The 14,177-nt window shown below is 35.5% G+C and overlaps 1 long non-coding RNA gene across 1 annotated transcript; it reads left to right on the forward strand.

Moving 5' to 3' along the window:
• The first annotated feature begins 2,753 nt into the window (after nt 1-2,753).
• LOC149806874 (uncharacterized) lies at nt 2,754-3,562 on the forward strand. The gene is made up of 2 exons (XR_016413560.1): nt 2,754-2,932; nt 3,454-3,562. It is a non-coding gene; the product is annotated as an uncharacterized LOC149806874 (long non-coding RNA).
• The last annotated feature ends 10,615 nt before the right edge of the window (nt 3,563-14,177 follow it).

Raw genomic sequence — 14,177 nt, forward strand, 5'->3', positions numbered from 1 at the left:
TCTTCAACACCTATTGCTGGTCGCACACGCAAAGCATTGCAATCCAAGAAAATACCCCAAGAGAAAAAGAGTAGCATCCTCCAAGAGTGGGTGCCTTATTAACACACCAACCAACACAAAAAAAAAAAGGAAAAAGTCTTAGCCAGCATTTACTACGATCCCTTGCATCGAGTTCAAAAATTGTATCGTGCTGCCAAAACTCGACTGAAAAGTCTCCGTTTACCTCAAGTGCAACGATGGTTACAAGAACAAGCTACCTACACTTTACACAAACCCATTCGACGCAAGTTTGCCAGAAGTCGCACCCGAGTGGAAGGCATCGATCATCAATGGCAAGCCGATTTAGCCGATGTCTCTCATTTGGCCAGCTACAATCGTGGCTACAAATATTTGTTTTGTGTCATCGACGTCTTTTCCAAATTTGCCTGGGTCGTGCCCTTGACTTCCAAATCGAGCAGCGAGTTAGTGCGAGCCCTGCAACGGGTGTTGAAACAAAGCGGTCGTCACCCTCTTCGATGGCAAACGGACAAAGGCACCGAATTTCTGAACCAAGCTTTCCAAAAAGAATTAAAGAAACGTGACATTCATTTTTTTACCACCGAGAATCCCGAAACCAAAGCCAGCATCGTGGAACGTTTTCAACGCACTTTGAAATAACGCATGTGGAAATATTTTACGCATCACCACACTCTGAAGTACATCGACATCTTACCGCACCTGGTGCAAGCATACAACCAATCTTACCATCGAAGCATCGGACGTGCCCCGCAAGACGTGACTCCCGACAACGAAGTGTTGGTGTTTGAGCGTCTGTTTGGTACGTCTCCGACGAGGGCTGTCCCCAAGAAAAGTGGAGAGTTGACCGTAGGAGATTGGGTGCGCATTGGCAAAACCAAACGCACTTTCGACAAAGGTTACTTACCTAACTGGACGACCGAATTGTTTCGTGTCACTGGACGAGTGCATGGCCGTCATCCTACCGTCTATAAATTGGAAGACATGAACGGAGAAGTGCTCAAAGGAACGTTTTATTTGCCCGAGTTACAACGTGTCACCAAAAAAGAAGACGACGTGTACGACATCGAAAGCATTCTCGAACGCAGAACCCGTAAAGTGGGCAAACGACGTGTCAAAGAATATGGATGGCATATGAATCGACTTCACATCAGCAATATGCCTTTGTTGCAGATCTTTATTTTCATACGCGATGTCATAAGCATGGCACGCCCGATCAATCGCATTTACTGGAAATTGGCTAGCTTTCGGTCGTTTTCCCTTGTCAAGTATGATACCAAGTTGGGTTCCAGGGCCACAATAATTATATCCCGGAAGATGTTTTTTCACCAGGATACTTAGCCCAAGGAGTTCCTGGTAATTTCCCAAGCTTTCAGCAAAATCACCACCGATAATTCTAGAAGACACAAACTTGTATTTTTTTCCGCATTATGCACACATACCTGTACGATTCGTTGTCGTTGATATTTTTAATCAACTGGTATCAATGACTATTTTGCATCGAACACAATATAGACTTATGATTATAAATAATAAATGTCTACAACATGAACGTGATTGACTTTCAGCGACACAGAAACAGGCACCCGTCAAGCATCATTCACGTTACCGAATTCTGTTCGCGCCATTATCATTGGTCTGTCTGGTTCTTGTAAAAACCCAATTTCTACTCAAAATGATGATCTCATACGAGTTAAGAGCAACATTTACACATATTAATAGTAATCCAGGCAGATCAGATGTTAGTAATCGAACATGCAAACTTTTGGATAAGAGTTCAGTCTTTTCAGAGGGGTTCTCAATGGTTTCAGAAATGCAACTCAATGAACCCTTGCTCACCTCACATATTAACTCCCTTTTTAATGTCAGGAACATGTGCTTTAATGGTGGGTCTATGAACAGTTTCTAAGTCAGTGCACACTCACCGGCTGTTAATATAATATTAATTTGAAAAATTACTCATTCTTGCCTTAAAATCCAAAGTAGAATCAGTCTTAGTGTTGTGTTCGGTTCTTAATTTGGTTGGATTTCTATATCTATGGAAGTTATTATTCAGTGGAATTACAATGTGCTCAATAGTAATTTTGTAATGAAGCATTAATTAGGAATTATGGTGTATTTTGACATGGTCATTTGGATTGTATTATTGTGATGCATCAATCATTGCCACCTTCCAGGTCACTGGCACAGTAGCACAGTCGAGACTACTTGCGTGTCAACACATTCAATATTGGAATTTATTTGTAATATAACTGGAACTCAATTAGAACTTAAGACGTTGCACGTGTAATAGAACTTTTAGGGCTGTTTGGGATTTAATTCACAATGCTGTAAGTTCGTTAATAAATTTTTACTGTGTATTCTAGGGAAATAAATTTAACAAAACTTGGCGTTTGCTCTTTTCTGTTATTTAATTTAAGACCTTAAAGTCGTAACAAAGTTGAATGTTATTTTAGGATTTACTGTCTTGAACATGTTTCTTCACAGCATGCTCGAGGCATTGAAAAAGCTGAAAAACTTTTTCAAAGACTTTTTATAATATAACTGAAAATTTTTATACATTTCAAAGGACAAATAAAGTACATCTTATTTTCAGTTCTATAATGCACAAATGTTGTTTATTACCTTGAAAATCTATTTCTCCCCCCCACCCCCAAAGAGGCAGACATCTGTACAATGTAAAACATTTAAAACTTTTTATTTTCTTGTAAATTTTAGGAGTCAGATCTAAAGTACCCACTAGGATACAAATACCCGGACCACAGGTGAAAACCAAACATACCATGATGTCAACCATGTGTGAGGGTGAGACAATCGACCTTGCCGAGGAGGATATTGCAATGACAATCAGGAAGGACAGGCAAATAAGCCAGAGATTAAAGAAGCATTTGTCAGGCATTGACAAGGACAAAAGCAGGTTCATAACGTAACTTTTAATTATCCAGTAGAATCATCAGTACTTTAAGTACAATACAGAAATCGTTACTTGCCAAGATAATTCGACTGCTTGGAATTCAATATTTATTATGAGGTGCACATTATTGTGAAACAGATCACTAATTTAGAGACTCGATAGAATGTGATCATTCTTTTGGTTTAACAGGACCTCATCACCACTAGTCAAATTTAAATCCAGATATAAATGCCATATGATTACCTTGCACACATAAATCATTCTTGTAAGTGTTGCCTTTCATTTCATATGATGCTGTTATTATGATTACATATTTTATATCATCTCAGCAGATTATTCTTTTGTTCACAAAATTTAATATCATTTTTGTGTTGTGTTCATTAGCTTTGTACATCGAGTAAATTCATTCAGGAATATTTACATTCACATTAAGTAAAGAAAAACATACAAGTCTTCAGAAAAGAGATTCTTTAGTAGATTTCACATTGTGACTGTTCGCTATGGTGTCTTTCCTTTATTTTCAGGCTCATGATCGATTTGCTGCAGGCTGTTCAGTAATGCACAAAACACTTACTTTACTCTCCTCACTCGTGGCTTTGGACCAACATTTGTCACATTTGTCTGACATAGTCCAGCATGGTTTAGAGTATCTGACATATTTTCTGACTTTAACACGGTTCATTGTTTTTGTACATGTTAAGTTCTCCATTGTATTATATTTTTAAGTGTCTTCATTGTTTTCTAACAGTACCTCTGTGTTGTGTATACTGTATATTGTGTACACAACTTGATTTAAAGTTTCTAGTAATTGACACATAATGGACTTTCATTTTAAAGCATAATTTTGGAATAGCGGATTTATATTTTCATCGTTTGATTTCTAATTGAAAGAAATAAAGAAGCATATCAATGTCAAACTCTGTTTATTTTTTTCTCACAAAGAAATATTTGTGTACAATATTACTTTTACAATAACTGTATTTCAGATTCATTATGATAGAGAGTAATGTATTAAGTGCCATACTTTGTGGTCAGTCTTTGATGTGTTCTCACGTTAGCTGCCATTCCCATCTTATGCATTTACCGCTAATGGATACAAATATGGTGCGCAATAATATATGAATCCATTATTTAAAAAACAGTTAAAGCAAAACCAGTGTTATTCATTTTCACAAAGATCCACATGAAAACAAACATATCTGGTTTTTCCTTACACTTAAAGCATGACCTGCTCGTTGTTCGAGGTTCCAACATATTAACTTCTCTATATCTTGGCGCTTTCATCAGATATTTCAGTGCTTTGTCCTAATGATAGCTACTAGATTTCATGAATTGCGTACCTTAGTATTAATGCCAACTAACATATAGCATGCAACAGCGGTGCGTTGTACATCAGTAAAATATGGTTGACGTATATTGACTTCAATATGTTACATTGTGAGTTTAACATCCAAAGTATGTGTACCAGAGAAGCCATTACAGGTGTATTTGAGAGAAAAGATATACTTGTGCAATACGGACTGGCAGTAGAAAGTTGCTTATTTACGAGTCCATCCCAGTTAAGTGCTCCACTTGTCTCAATCATGTAAAAACAGTTTTCATATTTGATCAAACTGATTATGATTGAATGTGGTGACTTGATGCTGCATCCAATGAAATTCACATACCCATAACACTGAAAATCTGATGCCCCAAGTTGTAGATAGATTAATATAGCCAAACCTTGGTTAGCAAAGATGAAAGCATGGAAGCTAGAGAGATTTCATTATAAAAAAGGAAACCATGGAAATGGTGAGGAAAATGCTCCTGTTAATATATCCCCACTTCTACATTACAATTCAACAACCACGACTGAATTGACTGCAGTTGTACATGAATAACAGTTTTTTACCAAGATCCTAAATTTTGCCAAACTTAACATACTAAATGCAAGGACCCACAACTGGAAAATAATTCCTCAATGTCTTTCATTATTTTCTTCCTCTGGCAATCTGCAAGTCTCTATGAGGCTTTTAATGTAGTTTAGTCCATGTTCAGAAACCTGTGTATTGGGCATAGTTACAATTCATGTCACTGACTCAGATTTCTGGGCAAGTTCCCAAATTGATACCCTTTTTGATGGCTTACACTTTTTCTCCACATGGCTCTGGCTGTACAGTATGCATAGGTTTGATTCTGCAACTTGCAGAACCATAACTGTGATCAACTTTGTGAGGGATGGAACGTTGCTTGTGTTTCCTTGTGGGCTGCAATGGGGCAATCTTCCTTATCTTCTCTGCGTTTGGGATGAATTGTGTTTTTGGCCTGAAACTATTATGTGTGGAGTTTCTCTATTAACTTCAGATTTGGACAGAATATTGTCTGTTATCTCTTCTAAGAGTCTGAGGGTTTTCTTCCTGTTCGATTGCTGGAGTGAGCTGACCTCAGGAAGGATAGACATATCGCTGACACCTTCATTCAAATCATTTGTATTTGTTGATGCAGAATGGTAGACACTCAAATAATTTGCCAACTCTAAGCATGAACAATTTGTGTAATAGCTATAGACATAATATTATTTACCACCACTTCACCCAGTTCCGAGTCATTGATAGTATATTCCCCATGTGCTTGTAACAATTATGCATGGTTTTGGATTTGAACTTCTATAATGGGAAATTAAGTGTACTTGGAGTAATCGGTGAACTGTTCATGAAGTAGCCTTCACCTGGTAAGTGTACTTGGAGTAATGTATGAACTATCACCTATTAGGTCTATTTGGAGTAATGTCTGAACTGTCCCGGAAGTAGTCTTCGCCTGGTAAGTGTACTTGGAGTAATGTATGAACTATCACCTATTAGGTGTATTTGGAGTAATGTCTGAACTGTCCCGGAAGTAGCCTTCACCTGGTAAGTGTACTGTCCCTGAAGAAGTCTTCGCCTGGTAAATGTACTGTCCCTGAAGACGTCTTCGCCTGGTAAGTGTATCTGGAGAAATCTCTGAACTGTCCCTGAAGTAGTCTTCGCCTGGTAAGTGTACTCTGAGTAATGTATGAACTGTCCCTAAAGTAGTCTTCACCTGGTATGTCTCCTTGGAGTAATTACAATAGATTATATTATTGCTTAGTTTGTAGACATAAGTTACTACCATTAAATTGGAGGGCTGGGATTTTTCCTCCAGACAGACCATTTGTTTCAATTTATCTCAAGATCATTTTTTAATCGGTTTCGGAGGTTGAGGTTTGTATAAATCTGCGTAAGAATCCTTTCTTTAGATATGCGGGCCGAACATCGAATGGTCCGTCCATAATATTTGATATGCCATGTTTCTAGCCCCTTTCGGTAACCTCATTATCTGCCCATTTTTCCCAACTCATTAGTGAATGGAGGTTGCGCTAGAAGCATTTGCAGTTGGTTTCCTGTTGGGTCACATTCACTGACTGCAAAACAGAATGAAGTGAAAGAAATTATATCTCTCGCCATGGGCAAACCTTCCAATTTAACACCGTAAATAAATGCGCTACAAACTAATTAAAAGGTAATTGTTAGGTGCAATGGACACAGTCATATATCAAAGAGTATGCGTATAACATGGGCAGATACTTGCAATTTATTTTGTTATATGTGGAAGAAGATAATTTAGGAAAAATAAAATAGTGAACACACAATTCCTTGGCAAATCAACAACAATAACAACACAAACATTTAAACAAAAAATGAATTACAGTTACACTCAGTGATCAATGTAGCATTTTATTTAAGTCAATTATGAACCTTCATGCATGATTATGTTCTATATTATGCACAAGGCTAAGACTATGTATCTGATGACGAAATCCTTTTGTTAACCTTCCTTAATTAAACAAATCACTTATAAACAAAAAATCAATAATTTCCACTGCGTACTTTGTTTTCATTGCGTTAAAGCTTTATACTATCAAAAAAAATCGGCAATGAACATTATTTAATGTGATAGTTTCCATTTTCAAACGACGATTGCATACTTTCTCAAAAGGGCGTGTTTCATACAATTGTTATCGACAGTTTTGAACATTAATTATATCTTCTGTTATGCAATTCAAATATATATGTACGCATTTGATGACAAAAAACTTCTTTTGATTTTTCACCGAAAAAAAAAATTAAAAAGAAACAAATAATTTCTATTGCTGATTTTATTTCCATTGCGTTGAATTGTTTCATTGTGTATATATATCGATCTATAATCCACTGATCATGTTCCTCAACTGCTAGACCGTTTATCAAAGTTCTTTTACAAACGGTGAACTGTATATTGTTTTATTATTTCTGGGCACTTCTCCGATCTTTAGCTATGTTAAGCTATCTACCTTTGAAGACCTCCACCCCCCACCCACCCCGCCATCCGAAAATGTTAAAGACTTTTATGAGTTTGTGTAACCCCAATAGTGTAGGTGTTTGTTTTCTGTAACAAATCCAAAAGAATTTGTAAGAAGAAAACAAGTACGTATTGTTCTTGTTATGGGGCTGGTCTTTGCTATTTGCATTTTATTATTGTACGGTGTGTTGTACTCACAAGGTCCCTGGAGCTGGTCCCTTTGTCTTCCTTCACGGTATATTTCCTTATGACACGTACCTCCCCAGTGGCGTCGCTAGGAGGGTGCGGGGGGTGCGGACCGCACCGGGTGACACCATCTCAGAGGGGTGACACCAAAATGAAAAATTGCAAATTTTACAGAGCACACACTGCTCGGTCTAGTCGGATTTCATAAGCGGATAACCGATCATAGTTAAATACATGACGAGCAGGCACAGCAGTGGCGTCGCTAGGGGGATTCGGGGGGTGCGGACTGCACCGGGTGACACCATCAGAGGGGGTGACACCAAAATGACATTTCTAAGGATTCTGTATGGTCTGTTACGGAAGGAGGACCATGGGGGTGACACCATGAGCTACCGCACTGGGTGACACCAACCCGAGTGACGCCACTGTACCTCCCTCCTCGGACACGAGGTGTTATGGCTGGTTTCCATATCAGGGTCCTTAAATGTGAGTGATCTTGGCCAAGGATTAATCTAATGTATTGCGTGTGTGTGTGTGTTCTGTGTGTATGCTATATTGTTTTATTCATGCTATATCGTGTTTGTGTCAGGAATAATCACTTTTTAATTTATATTATATTTTTTACGTTGTTTATTTACGTACAAAAAAGAAAATGCTGTAAGGTGCAATAGTTGCATATAATTATGTGTTCTGATTGTCCTCCAGTTTCGGTCTAGTAATCTTTTCCTCTAAATAGTGACGAGACCGATGGTATATATATATATATATATATATATATATATATATATATATATATATATAGAGAGAGAGAGAGAGAGAGAGAGAGAGAGAGAGAGAGATTTTCTTTATTTCGTCGCTGTGTACATATAAATTTGTTCAGTCCTTTCCCCCATATTATTTGTATACTGTGAAAGGGAGAAATCACTCAGCACTGTGTCATGATTAACATAACTAAATACAAAACACTTGGTAAAGACGGATTCATAAGTGACGATATTATGGGCAGCCGTCGCCGCCAAAAAATTACATTAATCAAATGATCTAGTATGAAATCAAATGATTTAACCTAGCAAATGAAATGAGCAATCCAGATTCCAAATGATGTGTTGTCACATGAAATGATTTAACGAACAAAACCGAATGATGCATTTAGATTTCAAATGACGTGGTATTAAATGAAATGATGTAGAGTGAAATGAAATGATTTAACCCACCAAACGGAATGATGAATTCAGATTCCAAATCATGTTGTGTGATATGAAATGATGTAGCATGAAATGAAATGATTGAACCCCAAAAATGAAATAATGAATTCAGATTTCAAATGATGTGGCGTTAAATGAAATGATCTGGTATTAAATAAAATGATTTAAAGAACAAAACGGAATGATGATATCTGCTTCCAAATGACGTGCTATTAAATAAAATGATGTAGTCTAAAATGAAATGATTTAACTCAACAAATGAAATCATGAATTTAAATTCCAAATGATCTGGTATTAAATAAAATGATTTAAAGAACAAAACGGATTGATGAAATCTGCTTCCAAATGACATATTATTAAATGAAATTACTAAGTATGAAATGAAATTATTTAACTCAACAAATGAAATGATGAATTCAGATTCCAAATGATGGGGTATTAAATTAAATGATTTAAAGAACAAAACGGATTGATGAAATCTGCTTCCAAATGACGTAGTATTAAATGAAATTATGTAGTCTAGAATTAAATGATTTAACCCAATAAATGAAATGATGTATTAAGATTCGAAATGATCTGGCATTAGTTGAAATGGTCTGAAGAACAGAATGGAATGATCAGCTCATATTCCAAATGATGTGGTATTAAATGAAATGTATGGAATGTAAACGGTCTGATCAAAGTGTAAATCAGCTAGCGTAAATCCAAACAAACACGGGGGGGGGGGGGGCGCTGTTATCTATGACGTATGATGTCAGCACGCCTAAACATAATCGACGGGCGTATTTACAGCATTCGGCTGAGATTTTTGCAGACGACAGTTGGACAGCAAAGCAAAGGTAAGTGTTTCTTTTCGTATTTTATAAACAAGAACAGTGTTTTCCAATCAGCATAAAGTGGTTTTATCCACATTAATGAATGTGCGTGTATTTTTTTTTTTTCAAGTTCTGCCCTGTACTGCGCGAATTTCTTAGGCTTCAACAAAGCGAGATCTATCAACTAAAGAGATTAAATCTTGATTTTATTTGATCAATATTAATTACCATGTTTAATGACCTTACACACTAAGCCAAAAATGTGTTTCCCGTCAATTTTGGTATATTTTACATTACCGGCCCTACGTGCATACGCATTATTCGTCAAAGGTCTATATGTTATCAATTCTTTTTCCGCTATTGAATCCAGTTTGCAGCGACATATTAGTGCTTGTTTTCTTCTTTTATATTTCCTCTTTGATATCGAATGTCATTTTTCTTAGAATCCCTTATTCACGACTCTTAGTGAACTTCAAACACGCCACTCTCCTTTCCAAACCTATTGAAAATGGGGGTGTGGGGTGTGGAACTTAGTCATATATTTTGAAAGAATAATACGTGAACAAAAAACAGTTACCTCCTTTGGAGTGTTTTATGGCGAAGAAGAAGCATAGATCATGTTTGAATAAGCCCACAATTTAGCAAATGATGTATGAAAATAACAAGGAAAGGCCATGGATTCTATCAGAATTAAAAAAAAACAAACAGCATCAGCGATTTGTAAGTGATACCACGTAGCCCTTAGGGTAAAGACGTTCTCTCTCTCTCTCTCTCTCTCTCTCTCTCTCTCTCTCTCTCCAATAGAACGGTCGAAGCTTGTACTTTCTGCTTTCTGCTGACTGCTGGACCAATGCGAGATTTTACCTGATATCCATCGATTTAAGTAGTGTCAATTTGGTATGTATTTGTACTTAGCTCAATTGCCTGTTTCAACATTTAAAAGAATCTCAAAACGTAAACCAAAAAATAGTAATAATGGGATGAGCAAATTTAAAACAAATTGAATTAAAAAATACAAAAAGGTGTTTAAAAAATTGCGACCTCTTGTTTGGCAGCCTGACACATAGAAAGATAAACGTGGGTATCAATATAAAAGAGCCATTCATTTTCAAGATAAAAAATTTGAAAAAGTAAAATTGGGATGAGCGAATTTGAAAGAAATGCCAAAAAAAGGTATTTGCAAAAAAAATTGGGATGCCACAGCGAGTTTCGAACTCTCGACATCTTGTTTTACAGAAACGAGGCATATTTTATCACTTTTCTACTTTGATGTCATTGGCAGTGCCAACAAGAACAAAATATCAAAATTAATAATAATAATAATAATAATAATAATAATAATAATAATAATAATAATAATAATATGTCATGTCAAAAGTAACAAATTGTCACTGCCACAAGAACAATGTTTGTTTTAAAGCATAAATACATTCTAACTTTGCATGCAAGCATTGGCGTCCTAAAAGTAAATGGCGTCGGGACGACGAAGATAGCCCAAGGGGTTTTTGGCGCCACAACACCTCTGGCACCCATCCATGGTTTTGGTGCCCCAATGCCACTAGCGTACGGAGCAAACACTCCGTCCGTACCCCAAACCCTCCTTTACAACACTATTGCATGCAAGTTTATATTATCTACTTCCTTCTCCTGACATCATATTAGACCTAAAATCAACGTTTCTTAATCGTATGCTTCCAAATATAAGTCAAGCCCTATAGCTCAGTTGAGCCCACCCCCACCCCCACCCCACCCCAGGTTTGATTTCCTTGTTATGCCACTTAATATCAGATAAAACGAATGAGCGATATTAGTTTATTACTAAAAAATCCATTTTAGTCAGAAGAGATTCAAACTTAGAATTAAAGTAGGACATTATCATCGTTGTGTATTCCGAGACGATGAAACATAAGGTAGGTAGGGTAAATCACCCTTAGCTGATGATGTGATAATCTGTGGAAGTGAGGAAAAAAATTGAAACGTTTGTTTAATTGTGTCACAGACACACAAATATAAAAACCAATTCCACAAAAGCACTGTACCTCTTCATCAAATATTTAAGTCCAGTTTTCATCGGTTCCCAAAAGTGTTTTAGCAGAACAGTTTTTTTTAAATGATCACAAATATATACACTCAGGTTAAAAATAATATATACAATCAGGTTAAAATAATGTTGAAGCAAAACATAAGCAACCTCCAGCTCATCATCATTACCATTAGCAGCACTATCATCATTGTTGTCATCACCATACCATTATATCAGTTTAGATAATTCATTTTCTTCTTGTTCTTGCTCTTCTTCTTCTTCATCTTATAATAATAATAATAGGAAGAAGAAGAAATAGATTTATTTATTTATTTATTTATTTATTTATTTATTTATTTATTGTCATGGTAGCTTATAACTTTTCAGTACTGACTAATTTTAAGATCAACCAATAACAGCGTTCTCTCCAAAATTGTATAATCCTGTCAGTTTTACAGGCTTCCACATATCAAGAAACTCGGTGTATATGTTGCTTTATTTCTTGTATATTGGTCACTATAAAGGAGGATGTACTTTAGGCATGACATTGTTTTCGGGCTATATTTAAGATGTATTACCAGTAAACGGTAATACTATATGATTACATGTATATTAGAAGTAACACTGAAGAAACTATGGCTATTAAAATATTAAATCAAAATAAATAATTTAAAATAATAATAAAAATTAAATTAAAATAAAGGTTTTGAAAAGATATTAACATGGAAGTTTATAAATGTTTATGATTAAAATTTACACGAACCTTGTGCATGCAACATTTGTGCAACAAGTTTTATCAATTTGCATAATAATTAAATAGTTATTCTTTTGTAGCTTCTATTTCTGTCCACATTTCATTTATTTTCATAAGCCCAAGATTTAGTCTTTCATAATTCCATTCCAGTTTCCATCTGCACATTATTCCTGGTGCGTTTACATTTTTTTTATAAAAACGAAAATGGAACCTTCATGGTAATATATGGTTTTGTAAAGTTCCTTGAACAATTGTGAAAACAGAAAATATTTTACAAGAATCATAGAGACATGATACTGGGATAATTCAGAAAGAAGAAAAGAAATTGATTCCATTGCTATCTTTCTTTCGATATATGTTTCAACACTACAAGGACTTCCATATTTGTAAAGTGGTATGTGATAAGCCCTTAGAAGGACAAACTGTTCACATCTCCAAATATATCAAACAAATCAACATGGAACGTGTATCAACAATCAGTATCTCTTGATACTTTAAATTTTCTGTCTGTATGAAGTGTTACAACTTTATCGTGTTTTACTAAGTAACAGAAACAAGCGAAACCGTAAAGTTTAAGAAAATCTAACTTTGTGCACCATCAACAGATTTATTATGTCAAATAAATTTTTCTTCTTCTTCTTCTTCTTCTTCTTCTTCTTCTTATTATTATTATTATTATTATTATTATTATTGAACATGATATTTGTGCTGCTGGTGTCTTTAATTTATTCTCTTTCTATTGTTTTATTGTGGTGCTGTACACACTTACAAGCACTTCTCCGCATTTTTCTGACCTGACTGGAGGCGCCACCAGTTATTAGTCTAAGTGATGCTAAATAGTGATGGTGATTGTAATGTTTTGTTATTGAAGAATAACTCCAGTAGCGGTCTATAACTTTTCTCATAGATTTTATTCAATACAGTATGTATATATGTCAGCAGTATCACATGCGCCGGCGCGCACTGAGAAAATATATTATGAAAAGGAGAGCGATAGATGCATTCCAATCAATATGTGTGTACAGTAAGTATGACTTAGAACGAGATGAGAATAATGATAGCGTATGACATCAAATTAATATTATGTATAAATATGAGTGACAAAATCATACGTGGTAATTTTTCTAAAAGAATTTTGTTCACAGTATAAAGACTTAGTTCCTAATGATTCGACGCCAAACTATATAAACAGTTAAGTTCAGTAAAAGGACAAATAATGTCAATACAGTTTCTGGTCTATCGATACTACGCTCTATGCCAAATTATAACTTTCTTCTTTCTAAGCCCGAAATGGAATTGTATGAAAATAGTTTGAGTCCAATCATTTGGAACTGTCTACCTATAGATGTTAAAGAAGAACCATCAGCGCATTCCTTTCGTCACAGGCGTTTGAAATGGACACAATGTAAATAATGTCTAATACCGATTATGGTCAGCTTTCCCCTGTGTGTGTGTGTGTGTGTGTGTGTGTGTGAATGAAAAGTTTTCAATCATGCATGTTGGTGTACACAATGGTTTCTGTGCTATATCAACACTTAATTGTTCCTGTGTATATCAATAATTAAACCTTTTCTGTACGATGTTTGTTTCTCAACTGTATTTTATATATTTGCCTCTACATATGTAGATAATAAAGTGCCATAAGTGAGGTTAGTTTCGGTACTAATTGTGTTACCATCATGTATAAGACTATTATTATTATTATGCAAAGAGAAATTAACATTGAACCAAAGGTGGAAAACAAAGAGAAACGCGTGAAATTAATATGTAAAACTCAGGCGTGGATGTGAGTTACGCGATCAGTGAAGTATGCATTAATAACAATAATAATAATAATAATAATTACCTATCTTTAACGAGGATAACACATTTGGTAATGGCTGACCCATCTGCCGTCTGGTCCTCAGTTTTTTTAATCGGCTATGTTACA

The sequence above is a fragment of the Sinohyriopsis cumingii genome, chromosome 1, assembly GCF_028554795.1.
Source record: "Sinohyriopsis cumingii isolate HCF-2022 chromosome 1, ASM2855479v2, whole genome shotgun sequence".
NCBI lineage: Eukaryota > Metazoa > Mollusca > Bivalvia > Unionida > Unionidae > Sinohyriopsis > Sinohyriopsis cumingii.